Source organism: Lissotriton helveticus, chromosome 4_2 (assembly GCF_964261635.1).
Source record: "Lissotriton helveticus chromosome 4_2, aLisHel1.1, whole genome shotgun sequence".
In the NCBI taxonomy this organism is placed as follows: Eukaryota; Metazoa; Chordata; class Amphibia; order Caudata; family Salamandridae; genus Lissotriton; species Lissotriton helveticus.
This window is the reverse complement of record NC_136064.1, coordinates 149,076,904-149,091,744: the sequence shown is the minus strand read 5'-3', so window position 1 is coordinate 149,091,744 and position 14,841 is coordinate 149,076,904.

Below are 14,841 nucleotides of genomic sequence, written 5' to 3'. Positions count from 1 at the left end.
ATCCTAAATGTGCAAAGAAAGAATTCTATAAAATTCTTACTCAATTTCTTAAACCAAATTGCCTAGAAGGAGCTCATCCCACTACTCAAGATTTCACAAACTGGCAAATCATTAAGCAGCCACATTGGACTCATATTTAAAAAAAAAGAAAATCCACCAGCACTGACTCTTTTCCAAAACAACAATCCAAACACACACAAACCCAGCCTCTCCCTTCCTTACGACAAATTTCACATGATGAATGTATGGACCTGGTTAAAGGAAGCAGGCCTGACGGCAGCCCGTCTGACCTGTGTCCACCACAAACCTTCAAGAACATTCTTTTAACTACCTCTGCTGCCACCCTTGTAAGAAGAATCATCAACAATTCTTTAACTACAGGTATATTTTCAAAAGAATTGAAAATGTCATACATGTGCCTATTACTAAAGAAAAAAACATGGACTTGCTTAACCCTTCACAACTACAGACCGATTACCCGGGCAAACTGATGGAAAGAGCAGTATTCGCCCATCTGTCACAGTTCCTTGCAGATAATTCCTTACTTTCAGACTTCCAAACAGGATTCTGTCCGGGAAGAGACACAGAATCTGCCCTCATTGCCATCTAGGATGACCTTGAGTACATTTGTGACTGGAACAGGGTTGCTGCGCTACTTCTCGGCTTCGCAGCTGCCTTTTACACAGTTGACCATGACACTCTAATACAAAGACTCGATATAGCCGGCATGGAGGGGACTGTTCTCAGCTGGATCACATCCTACTTTTACAACAGAAATAATGTTACCTATACCCCCTTTCTCTTACAAACCATATTTCAAAAAAACAGGGGTCCCTCAAGGCCTAATCATCTCACCCATGCTTTTCAACATTTACATGAAGTCATTACCTGCACTGATCAATCACTTTCAGCTCACATGCGATAACTATGCAGATGACACACAATTACTCCTTAAACTGGAACGCCTGAAAGACATTGGAAACTGACAAATTTACTGTTGTCTCAGAGCCGTGGATCAATGGATGACATGGAGCCATCTCAAATTGAATGCTTCCAAAACGGAAATACTCATGTGCGGCAATAGGAAAAATGATAACCTACTCGCTGTCTGAAGTATCAAATGTAAGTAAGAAACCTCGGAATTACGACGGACTCCAGGCTATCAGTGAATACCCAAATGGATGAACTAGCAAGACCAAGCTTTGTTGCTATAAAAAACTCTGTAACTCATCTCCCCACCTGGGTTTTCCCCACAAGGTCCAGGCTACTACCTCTTTTGTTCTATCAAAGCTCGTTTACTACAATAGCTTCTACCACAGAACACCTTTAACAACTATGAAAAGACTACAACGGATTCAGAGCTCTGCTGTGAGACTACTCGAACATATAAAGCCACAAGCCCATATCTCCACTGCCTTGAAAGCCCTACATTGGTTACCGGCTTCCAGAAGATACTCATTCAATCTGCTTTGTAACATGGAACAGGGCCGCACTTGATGAGGCATAAAATCACCAAATACATCGAACAAAGATACCTCCGCTCTAGATTTTCACCTCACCTTAAAATCCCACCATACAAGAAATAAAAAGCATAGGTGGCATATTCTTCTCCGTTCAAGCAGCCAATCTATGGAACTCTTTACCCCCAAACACATCCAAAGCGGCGATAATTTTATCACAGTTCTTGATAATATGCCTCCTTATCTTCAGAAAACTAGTGAAGAATTAGCTCTTCCCCACCTAACCTCAATGCTCAAAAACTTCAATATACAGCATATCTCTCTGTATGTAAGCATTTATAGATGCATATCTAGACATGTGTATTCCCCTGTATGAATGTGTATAATAATTATGTTTTAAATATATAGATATTTATTAGTTCTGCTTAACAAATGTACATATTACTTATAGTTCTATTATTCTATTTTGAACAATTGTATAGATGACTGCATAAATAAGTAAATATGTCATCATAAATATCTATCTACAATTGCTTCACTATTGAATTACAAAAAGAAAATAATGTAAAGTGCAGCACCACTTAAAAGTCTGAGTTTATTAAATGTAACTTGAATCTATTTATTATCTTCCTTTAACATATATACCTTCCATGTACTCATGTATTTTATATTTATTACTTTGTTTCTAATTCAGAATTACAATGCACTACCCTATATTTCACCATAAACCTCTTACAATATATCCTCTACCTCAACTCTCTGACTCATCTCAAAGCACATTCTACTACTCTGTCCAATGTGCTACCCCATGTCTCACCCTGTATCTCTCTCAATGTACCCCTGCCTCTGCTTTCTCACTCTTTCCAATCGCCATTTTACTACTATGACTCCCAAAATAACCCTTTTTAGACTCTTCCCTCCTCTACCCCTCCTTGCATCCTCTCATTGTTCTTGTACTATTCATATTGCCCAAATAGACCTTTCTAAACCCTTCCCTCTGACCCCCTCCACCTCCCCTTTACACATCCCAAAATCCCTCCTACTACTATGAACTCCCCTAAACAAACACTTTCTAGACCCTTCCCTCTTATATCTCTCTACTATTCCTGCTCAATACCAATAACAGACTAACACCACTCTATACTAATTCACCACTAATCCTTTTTGAGTTGAGTTGGGGAGGAGCTTATATAAATGCAATTACAATTAGACTTTTTTGACGCGTTGGTGCCGCACAGTGCAAGCTCATCAAGGCTCTTCAAGACAGAGTAGGTGCGGATTAGGTGGTCCTAGAAAGGTTCTCCTCCTTCTTACACAACCGTGCCCAAAGGATAAAAATCAAAACCTTCACGTCCCACCTACACCCCGTCAACAGAGGTGTCCCCAAGGCTTGGTGCTCTCCCCTCAATTGTTCAACATTTACATGGAACCTCTCACCACCCTCCGCAAAGAAGCCAACATCCCTTTTCATCTATATGCAGACGAAACACAGATCTACTTGGAAACCTCCACCATCAACAACATTCAAAGACTCAACAACACTCTCAAAGAAATTCAACAGTGGCTAGCAACAAACCACCTTAAACTCAATCAAGATAAAACCAAAATCCTCCTTATCTCCAACAAAGAAGAGAACACCCAAATCTTTGAATGGTTGAAATCAATCGATGCTCTCAACTACACCCTAGCTAACTCGTTAAAATCTCTAGGAATCACCCTCCATGCAAAATGAACACGACCGACCACATCAAGATCTCCGCAAAGAGTGCCTTCCTCAATCTAAAGCTTCTCAACAAAATTAAGCCCTTCATACCGCCCAAGGACCTCAAACAAGGCACGCACTCACTATTGCTATCTAGACTCAACTACGGGAACCCAGCCCTCACCAGTACAATTCAATCCCACCTAGCGCCACTCAAAACAACCCTCAATGCAGCTGCCAGAATGGTCTCCAGGATTAGGAAATACGACCACTTATCTCCCGCCCTCAGAGAACTAAAATGGCTCCAAAGTCGAAATTTGTGCCAGCTTCAGAACTGCCTGCCTCACGCACAAAGCCCTGCACACAGGGAAACCGGAATACCTGGCCTCCAAACTCAAGAAATCTGGCCAGACAAGAAACCTCAGAAGTTCCGACACCCTCCTACTGATACCGATGAAAACACACAAACAAAAATACGCTGCACGATAATTCTCTGGAAATGCTCCCAAAATCTGGAACTCCATCCCAGTCAATATAAGGACTATCCCTTGCCTTTTTTTGTCTGTCTATATGTGTCTTCTGCTCTAAAATCTGTTGTGAAGTGCTCTGATACCCTTGGGTCTGGCCAACGCTATACAAAACTCCTAAAATAAATAAATAAAATAAAATATATCCAAAAGGTTACACAAAACCACCCTTTGTGGTTTTCACGGCCTTGTAGATGAGGTGCAAGGCCATGCAGTGCAAGTCGCTGTGTTGCCTTACATTGCAGCAGGGAGGCTGCCGTGAGTGTTGCTCTGGGGCTTCCCACACAACACCCATAGATTTTGACACTGCCCTAGATTTACAGCATAGCGTGACTCGGGGGCAGCGCCAACAACCTACGTCTCCCCAGACTAGAAGTAACAGGGAGAAATGTTTATCAGTTTACATTTCTGCTCTATACGTGTGCTGAATGCTGCAGCACACATACAATAGGTTTACAATAGGCTAAACCGTCTCGGGGTTGTTTTTGTGCAGGAAGATGCTCCTTCCTGCACAAAAACAATGATGTGAACAAAACAGACATCATAACACCACAGTGTAAGGATGCCTGCCTTGGACAACAGCTGCAACTAAAACTGATGCTGTGATGGTGATAGGTGCTTGTAAATCTGCCCCTTAGATCATCTGTGTACCAGCTGGCCTTTGGTTGGGCTCTTGCCATTGAGTTCCGCTTCAGGGGAGCTGAGGTTTCATGACTTTCAGTAAGTCACTCCTGCACTATGTTCTGTGTTCGGAGAAGGCAGAGACCCACTTCTCCTGTGAGGTGTGTTTCCGACTGATGTGGGCAAATCTGGTGATGATAGGTCTGTGATAGTGTGAGATAGAGGTGTCTGTCTAGGTCATTGTTGCTGGCTTGTCAATTCTGATGTTGCTGATTGAGGAGTAAATTGGGTCCAACAGGTGTCCGGTGCAGGGGGTTGGTTCTGTAACATGCTGGGTGAGCCAAGGTTTCTGCTATTTTCTAGAAAGGGCACAGAGTTTGGGTCAGTACAGTCTTCTAGGGAAAAGTCAAGGTCTCTGCAGAGAATGAAGGTATTGGTAATAATAATGAGGTGTTCGGCAAAGTCCATGATGTTGCTGGCAACATTGGTGTGTGGTGCTGGTGGTATGTATACAAGGAGGCCGCTCAGGGAGAAGTTGGCTGTGATGCATTTCTTGAACGTGAGATGTTCCATGTAGCTGGTGATTGTGTCTGTGCAGGTGGTGCAACTGATGGTGTCTTTGAATCTGATGCTGACAGTCTTGCTGAATATTCTTGAAACCTGCAGGGATGACTGTTGCAAAATACAATGGCGAGGTTGGGTTTAGCTGTGTTTTCATGAGGCAGAGAAGGTCTGGAGCATGGTTGTGAAGTAGGCCCCATATCTTTGTTGCTTGTTTGATGAGCAAGTGAGTGTTGAGCAGCATGTATTCATGTGTGGAGAATCACAACTAAAGTATCCACAGATCTATTCAAAGTTAGAACTACACTAAGCTTTGTGGAATGTGACCATGTAAAGAAAGAATAACCAGTACATTGGCCTGGAAAATCTTTGCAGGAGGACGGATTCCCATCACTCAAGTGTGGAGTGTCTTTTTGAGTAGTGTTTGCTCTGTGTGAGCATAAGAAGGTGGCTGGTTTGCTTGAATGCATGCAAATGGGTTGCTGGGAGCTGTTGGTGAGGGAGTCTGGGAGAACTGCAGCAGGCACAGGTGAACAATCCTTTATTTTACACAACAGTCTGTCAGCAATGTTGGTGAGAATCGACTGCGATTAAGACCCTGGAGGACAGCAATTAGGGTTTCAGTGGTGGCGGTAGAACTTGGATTCCTTATGCAGTGTGGAGTCCAGGTCAGACAGACTAACCTTTGACCTGCCCGCTGTGTGCGTCCACTGGATGTCCTTACTACAACCACCATAAAATAGATCCTGAGAGGCAGGAGCAGCGCACAGTACCGCAATTTCACTTTTTGTGCAAATGGATGTTACGAAATCCAGTGATGTCACTTTCTGTGCAGATGGATGATGGGAAAACCCAATGATGTCACTTCATGTGCAGGCGATCAGAAGGAAATTTATTTTCAGCACAGATTTTCAAAGTGAGAGCATTTGATGTATTTGTTTGCAGATTGCCTCTCTAGTACATCACTTATAGCACTTCAAATGTTGTTGTTTGCGACACCTCATCAAATCTTGGAAATTAAAATGTCGCCATTTGCTTTACATGGTATAAATCTAACGCTTTGATAATTTTTCATAGGATACAATCGGTTCACTGTGCTTCCTTTTCAGGTCAGTTATGGTGCACAGCATAATGTGCTGAGTGACAAAGCCCAGTTCCCATCATTTCTTCGCACAGTACCACCCATGAGACCTCAGCCTACGGCATTTGCTCTGTTAGTGAAGCACTTTGATTGGACTTGGATAGGACTCATATCTGGGGATAATGACATGTGCTACATGTGGGGCAAGGATCTGGAGAAGGATTTGAGGAGCGTGGGAGTCTGTGTGTCTTTCTGGGAGAAAGTCCATGACAAATACCCAAAGGGGAAGATGAGAAGCATCGCTGAGAGGATACGGAGCTCTTCTGCCAGGGTGATCATCTGCGATTGTTTTGAGATGGAACTGAAACCTCTTCTGCAGGAACTGAGTGACTTGAACGTTACTGATAGAATGTGGATTTTCTCAAATGGTTTAACAATAACTCCAGATTATTTCCCATGGTCCTCTCTGAGACTATTGAATGGTTCCCTGGTAATGGTGCTCCATGCCCCAGACATGCCTGAACTCAAGCCTTTCCTAGAGAGCCTTCACCCTCACAGGTTTCCTGAAGATATTTTCATCCATGCCTTCTGGGAAGCAGCCTTTGGGTGTAAGTGGTCAAACAATGCCAGCTCTTTGGGATCAGGGCCAGTGGAAGCTAAGGATGGAGAGCTGCAGTGCACTGGCACAGAGGTGCTTGAAGATGTGGAGTCGTTGTTTGTATTGTCAGATATGAGTTATACTTACCACATTTATCTGGCAGTGTATGCCCTGGCACACGCTCTGCAGGACCTGATCTCATGCACACCGGGGATGGGACCCTTCCAGAACAGCAGCTGTGCTGACACACACCATCCAAAGCCCTGGCAGGTAAGAGGATGTTGTCTTTTTTATTGTTGTATTTTTTGTTGCATTCAAAACCAGTTTGGGCTGCATTCGATTGCCTGAAGACAGATATTTGATTCAACCTTGATAATCCAGTCTCAAAAAGTGTTAGACTGGCAAAGAATCCAGAAGTCTACCAGCATGAATGTAATGGTTACACCGGTATGACCTTTGTTATTTCAATGTTTACTAAATGCCTACGGACAAACTTGCCTTTGTGAGAAATAATTTTGTGACATAATATGTGACCATCTGCACTTTGGCCATTACATTAGCATATCTCTTCATCTGCAGCCCTTCCTGTGTGATAGAACAATGGACTCTGGTGGGATCAAACATTCCTCCCAAATGGGAGATTGCACAGTAGGTTTGTGGGAGTCAGAGTCAGCCTGGGATAGAGAAGTAAAGAAGAGGCCAGTATTTAAGACTCAAAGCTACTTAGAACTTTGTGAAGTTGCAGCTTGTGTGGCTAATGAGGTGTAGGTAGTTACATTGTTAAGTTATGTTATGTTATGTTATGTTACAGGCATTTATCGTGCGCACAGCTGCTCCAGCAAAGGAGCGTTTCGCCGCATGACAAGGTAAAACACAACACCGCTAAAAGCAAGAGCAGAAAAAGAGCAACTGTGGGGCAGAGTTAAAATAGGAAGGTTTTGATAGCCTTACGAAACTGCAGAAGATCCTCCAACAAACGGATCTCAACCGGGAGAGAGTTCCAGATAGCCGCAGCTCTCACTCGAAAGGATCGGCCACCGGCACGACAAGCTTGAACCGGGGAACTACGGCGAGAGCCAGGCCCAGAGATTGGAGAGAGCGTGTCGGAACATACAAAGATAAAAGATTGGTCAGGATCTGGGGGGCAGTGCCTTTCAAAATTTTGAAGGCCAAACATAAGACCTTAAAATGGATTCTCATCCTCACCGGCAACCAATGCAGGGAGCGAAGGATGTTAGAAACGGGGCAGAATCTGGGCAAGCCAACTATCGCTCTGGCGGCAGCATTTTGGACGCGCTGCAGGCGAGTGATTTCTGCCTGGTTAGCCCCCACCAGGAGAGAGCTGGCGTAATCAAGCCGGGAGATTACCGTCGCCTGAATCACCAGCTGCCTGGTCGGGGCATCAAAAAATTTGAGGACAGGTCTTAAGCCCCGAAGAACACCGAAGCAGCAGGCCGCGGTTTTCTTTGTATGGCCAACAAAGTTAAGGCTAGAGTCTAGCCAAACTCCCAGGTTTCTTAGTTCCGAGACCGGAGTCAGGGAAGGTCCCAATTCCAAAGGCCACCACCTGTCCCCCCAGAGCTCCGCTCTGCTACCGACAATCATGATTTCTGTCTTTCTTGCTTTGAGCTGGAGACAGTTCGCAGTCATCCAGCTGGCCACCGCCTTCAGTCCATTCTGAAACCTAGGGGCATCCAACTCCGCATCCCCACTGAGAGTAACCGCCAGCTGAGTGTCGTCGGCATACGAAACCATAGTCAAGCCCCACTGCTTGACGACCTCAGCCAGCGGTCTCACATAGAGGTTGAATAACGTGGGACTCAGCGAGGAACCCTGCGGAACCCCCATGGCCAGAGGATGGAATTTGGACTGATAAGGTGGGATGGCCACGCAAAAAGAGCGGTTGTCGAGAAAGGAGCGGAACCACTGCAGAGCAGGCCCCCCGATGCCAATCTCCTCCAAACGGTGCAGCAGAATGCGATGAGAGACGGTGTCAAAGGCGGCGCTGAGGTCTAATAGTACAAGCGCCGCCGTCTGACCAGCATCCAGCACCGCACGCACATTAACTTAAGCTTGCTGACGAATATGTTTGTGGCAACATTAGGGCAATTCAGTCATGAAATTCATTTTTCCCTTTCACCTGAAAAAGGTAAAAACAATGACAGATCCCTGCTGCTCTTCAACCACAAAGTGCTGCTGTTCTGCTGAGGCTGTCTTTGATAAGATAATAACAATTGAGGCCACTCCTTTCCTCTCTCATCGTTCCACTCAATGCTGTCTTATTCTTACTCAAGAGTAGGTCATTACCCTCTGAGAAGTTTGAAGATTATTCAAACAAGTCAGCTACAAATAATATGCAAATATTGCAATATTGCAAGCCAAGCCAAATGCTAACACAGCATCTCTTCTACAGGTGTCATTAATTCCCTACATTGGCCTTCTAGTAGTTCCAGTATATTGATGCATGTGGCCCTAAATCTTTTAATGTTCAGCTGTTTATTAACCCTAATCCAAACTCTCCAAGCTACCCTCATGTTATGGAACCTCACTCCCTGTCATCCCCCCAGGGCTATATCATAAATGGTTGGAAGTTCTGAACAGTGCACAGATCCATCCGTCATGCTCTTCCTTGCTGAGAAAAGAGCCCCTAAATGTTGCAGCTGCCCACCCCCGTACTCGAGGGCTCACCTTGTTCCTTTGTGCAGACATATAACATTTGTGGAGATGGCATCCAATTTCCTCAGCAGTGACCCTTGTAGCTCGAGTGGTATGGTTCAGAACAGATAAAGACCTTTTCATAGAAGAGTCATCCTTAAGATGTTACATATTCCAACTAAAGTTAGATGCAAACAGTTAACTCACATCAGCTGCAGAGCAGAGACCGCCCCTTGTATAGAGATCAGAATATCGCCTAAGATAGTTTCTATTTACAAGATAAATCTTGAACAGTTATTGGGTAAGATCAACGTAGCGCTCCCTTGTAAATAAGGCACCCGTTCACGCAACGCTTACCATGAAAGGGGTAGGTAGTGGGTGTTGCGTTGGGCGTTCCACTGCAACACCCATTGATTTTGACGCTGGCCACTAGGTACAAGGGCAGCGTACATAGGAGACAGCGCCAAAATTAAGACAAGGGAAAACCTGGGCTTAACTTGGCGAAATGAAGAGAAAAGCTTCATGCAGCACACATGGTAAAAGCAAAACCCCTTGGATTGTTTATGTGCAGTAAGTTGTCCCATCCATCACATAAACAATCTTTTAAAAAATGACATTTTGTAACTTCCAGGTGTGCTGCATTAAGCAGCACACATGGAAGTGACAAAACAGCATTTAATGACAATCTTCCCCTACACAGACACTCTTGCTCTAAGGTGTAAAGGTACCTGCTTTGGCACTAAGCTGGTAAACTTAGCGTCAGTGCAGGCATACATCTGTAAATATGGTGCAGCCTTACGTTTCTGAACTGGCGGAGTGAGGCGTTAGGCTATGATGGTTAACATCTCACTCTGCCACCTCTTTCTACATATGGCCCATAGTTGGTAAGGCCTTTCTGTCATCAATGCTGGTCAATGTTCCTAATGTGGTTGAAACACAAGTCAAGGTAAGCATCTGCGGTGTGTGTGTCTGAATGCACCCTCTTTTATACTTACAATAGTGTGTGACACTTTTAAGTTTGAAGATCCTAAACTCAGGATTTCACTTTCTGGAAACCTGACACCTGGCAAATCTGACAACACTATACACACAAAAAGAAAGGTTCCGGAGATTGAGCCTCCTTTCAGTTCCTCTTGGATTTATGGCCTTTACCAATGAGTACCTGCCTGGTCTCCCCTCTTTGTGAGTGAGCACCACTTACTGATATTGATATCAGAACATCTTCATCTCCTTCAAAAAATCCACCCATCTTGGAAAGTGTGTCATGCATAAGTGGTTCATCTGCATCTCACTGCACTATTATCTTTCAGACCCACTCTGTAAAGGACCAAGATTTCACACACGCCATCATCACCACATTCTGTCAGCCTTTCGAATCTTAAAATCTATTGACCTACGTCAGACTCATAATGTCTTGCAAATGCATTTGGAACAGTCATCTGTTAACTTCCTTCCACCCTGGTATTAGGTGTCCTTCGCCATTTAATTATTAATTGTATTGTGCCAGCTTATAAATAGAAGCAAGGCACTTTCAATCTGCATCGCAGGTGAGTTTACGTCTGCCTCGCATCAAGAAAACCAGAAGCAGAGTACGCTCCTTCTGACACCTCGTAGCCAAGACCTGTAGTGACTTCCAGAAACACCTCAGAACCTCCCCACCCTCATGGACTCCCAAAGGAGCCTCAAGACCTGGAACGACCCCCTGAAACACCTGAATGAATGAATGAAGACCATCTTATATAGCGCAACTTAGCCCAACGGGCGTCAAGGCGCCTAACAGAATACACATGATGTAGGAGCCAAGTGCCAGATTACATATATGCCTCGGAAAAAAGCCATGTCTTTAATGCTTTCCTAAAAAGCCCGATAGAGGGTTGCACTTTTAATTCAGGGGGGAAGGTGTTCCACAGCTTAGGGGCCACAAAGGAAAAGGCCCTTCCTCCCCACCTGATTGTGCAAACCCGAGGGATAGCCAGGAGGTTCTTGCTGGAAGAGCGAAGCTTTCTGCTGGGGGTGTATGGAACCAGCAGAGATCTTATGCTTTCTGAGCTTTCGCCAAACAGGCCTCCATAGACAAGGCACAGGATCTTGAAAGAGATGCTGGCCTGGATCGGGAGCCAATGCAGGCTCTCCCTGGCTGATGTGGCTGAAAAGCGACTGGGGACATTAAGGACAAACCTAGCTGCCGCATTTTGGACGGTCTGCAGGCGTTGTATCAGGCCTTTATTGCTGCCCGCATAGAGCGCATTGCAATAGTCTAACCGTGAGGCGACTAAGGCAACCACGGTCTGTTTCCGGGCTTGCAAGGAAAGATAGTGGGAAATTTTCCTTAGTATCCTGATAACACCCCAGCAGGTGGAGACCGTTCTGTTTACCTGCTGGACCATAGCAAGCGAGGTATCAATCATCACGCCCAAATTACGAGCGGATTTTGTGGGTAGAGGACAGGTTCCAAGAGATGGGGGCCACCAATCGCTTGACCATATGTCCTGATATCTACCGAAGATCAGGACTTCGGTTTTCTCTCCGTTCAGTTGCCGTGAGTTCAGGATCATCCACTCTGAGACTGCCTCCATGCAGTTCCTGAAACTGGAAGCGGAGGTACTCACCGAGTGGGAGTGAGACACCATAATTTGTGTGTCATCGGCGTATGACACCACCTCCATCCCATGCGATCTTACTAGCCTGGCAAGTGGGGCCACATAGATGTTAAAGAGGGTAGGGCTCAAGGCCGACCCCTGCGGGACCCCATATTGCACAGGTGTAGCAGGGGAGAGGTATTCTCCCAGCTTGACCTTCTGCGCTCTCTGATTGAGGAAGGAGGTCAGGAGGCTCAGCGTTGTGCCTCAGAACATCCCCTCCCTCATGGACTTCCAAAGGAGCCTCAAGACCTGCAACGACCTCTTGAAACACCTCAGAACCTCCCGTTCCTCATGGACTCCCAAAGGAGCCTCAAGACCTGTAGCAACCTCCTGAAACACCTCTGAACCTCCCCTCCCTTTTGGACTTCCAAAGGAGTCTCAAGACCTGGAAAGACCTCCTGAAACACCTCAGAACCTCTCCACCCTCACAAACTCCCAAAGGAGCCTCAAGACCTGGAAAGACCTCCTGAAACTCCTCAGAACCTCCCTCATGGACTTCCAAAGGAGCCTCAAGACCTGTAGCGACCTCTTGAAACACCTCAGAACCTCCCTCATGGACTTCCAAAGGAGCCTCAAGACCTGTAGCGACCTCCTGAAACACCTCAGAACCTCCCCACCCTCATGTACTCCCAAAGGAGCCTCAAGACCTGGAACGACCTCCTGAAACACCTCAGAACCTCCCTCATAGACTTACAAAGGAGCCTCAAGACCTGGAGCGACCTCCTGAAACACCTCAGAACCTCACCACCCTCATGGACTCCCAAAGGAGCCTCAAGACCTGGAAAGACCTCCTGAAACACCTCAGAACCTCACCACCCTCATGGACTTCCAAAGCGGCCTCAAGCCCTGTAGCGACCTCCTGAAACGCCTCAGAACCTCCCCTCCCTCATGGACTCCCAAAGGAGCCTCAAGACCTGTAGCGGCCTCCTGAAACACCTCAGAACCTCCCTCATGGACTCCCAAAGGAGCCTCAAGACCTGTAGCGACCTCCTGAAACACCTCAGAACCTCCCTCATGGACTCCCAAAGGAGCCTCAAGACCTGGAACGACCTCCTGAAACACCCCAGAACCTCCCCTCCCTCATGGACTCCCAAATGAGCCTCAAGACCTGTAGCGACCTCCTTAAACACCTCAGAACCTTCCTCATGGACTTCCAAAGGAGCCTCAAGACCTGGAACGACCTCCTGAAACACCTCAGAACCTCCCCTCCCTCATGGACTCCCAAAGGAGCCTCAAGACCTGTAGCGACCTCCTGAAACACCTCAGAACCTCCCTCATGGACTTCTAAAGGAGCCTCAAGACCTGTAGCGACCTGCTGAAACACCTCAGAACCTCCCTCATGGACTTCCAAAGGAGCCTCAAGACCTATAGCGACCTCCTGAAACACCTCAGAACCATCCTAATGGACTCCCAAAGGAGCCTCAAGACCTGGAACGACCTCCTGAAACACCTCAGAACCTCCCCTCCCTCATGGACTCCCAAAGGAGCCTCAAGACCTGGAACGACCTCCTGAAACACCTCAGAACCTCCCCTCCCTCATGGACTCCCAAAGGAGCCTCAAGACCTGGAACGACCTCCTGAAACACCTCAGAACCTCCCCTCCCTCATGGACTCCCAAAGGAGCCTCAAGACCTGTAGTGACCTCCTGAAACACCTCAGAACCTCCCTCATGAACTTCCAAAGGAGCCTCAAGACCTGCAACGACCTCCTGAAACACCTCAGAACCTCCCCTCCCTCATGGACTCCCAAAGGAGCCTCAAGACCTGCAACGACCTCCTGAAACACCTCAGAACCTCCCTCATGAACTTCCAAAGGAGCCTCAAGACCTGCAACGACCTCCTGAAACACCTCAGAACCTCCCCTCCCTCATGGACTCCCAAAGAAGCCTCAAGACCTGTAGTGACCTCCTGAAACACCTCAGAACCTCCCCTCCCTCATGGACTCCCAAAGGAGCCTGAAGACCTGTAGTGACCTCCTGAAACACCTCAGAACCTCCCCTCCCTCTTGGACTCCCAAAGGAGCCTGAAGACCTGGAACAACCTCCTGAAACACCTCAGAACCTCCCCCCCTCATGGACTTCCAAAGGAGCCTCAAGACCTGTAGGACCTCCTGAAACACCTCAGAATCTCACTACCCTAATGGACTCCCAAAGGAGCCTCAAGACCTGGAACGACCTCCTGAAACAGCTCAGAACATCCCCTCCCTCATGGACTCCCAAAGGAGCCTCAAGACCTGGCTCTTCCAGATGAAACAGGATCATGCCTAGCTAACAAAGTGCTGAGTGCAAGTAAAAGATAAATCATGAGTGTCAGGGCTAGAACAGCATGAGAGATTTTCAAATACTTGCCCAATGGGTTGGAAAACATACTGAACATAGCAAATACAAATCTTTTTCCAAGCCTTGTTTGTGTGCCTTTGGCATTATTTCGTTAAACCCCAAAAATATCTAATGGCAAGTTTTGAAAGGAGCACTTACGCAGCTGCATGGACAACACCAGTGGTGTCTCAATGTTCAGTGAGCTGAGACTCTTCTTAGATGATTGGAAGCGACTCACAAGTGCAAAATTGCTGAGCTAGATACATCACAGTGAGACAACAGTACTTCACTTAGGTAACAGCATTGTCTGATAGGTGCCAAGTGCATACACTTTACATATGAGCATGAAGGTAAAAATACTGGAGCGAGTCAGAATAGTGAAAGTTCAAAATTGGTAAATACCATAAGCAACCTGAGAGCATAAAGCATTTTCTACAAATGAGGTACAGTTAAAGTGTTGCTAATGGACCAAGGTAAAGTGCCACTTATAGACCCAGGTAAAGTGCAGCTAATAAACCCAGGTATAGTGTCGCTAAAAGATGTAGGTAGTGTGCCACTAATAGACCCATGTAAAGTGCTGCTAAAGTGCTTTACTGAAGAGATCTCAGGTTAATTAAAGTGCATTTTAAACTTAAAAATGACGCAGTTCGAAAGTGATATGGCAACAGTGAGTAACT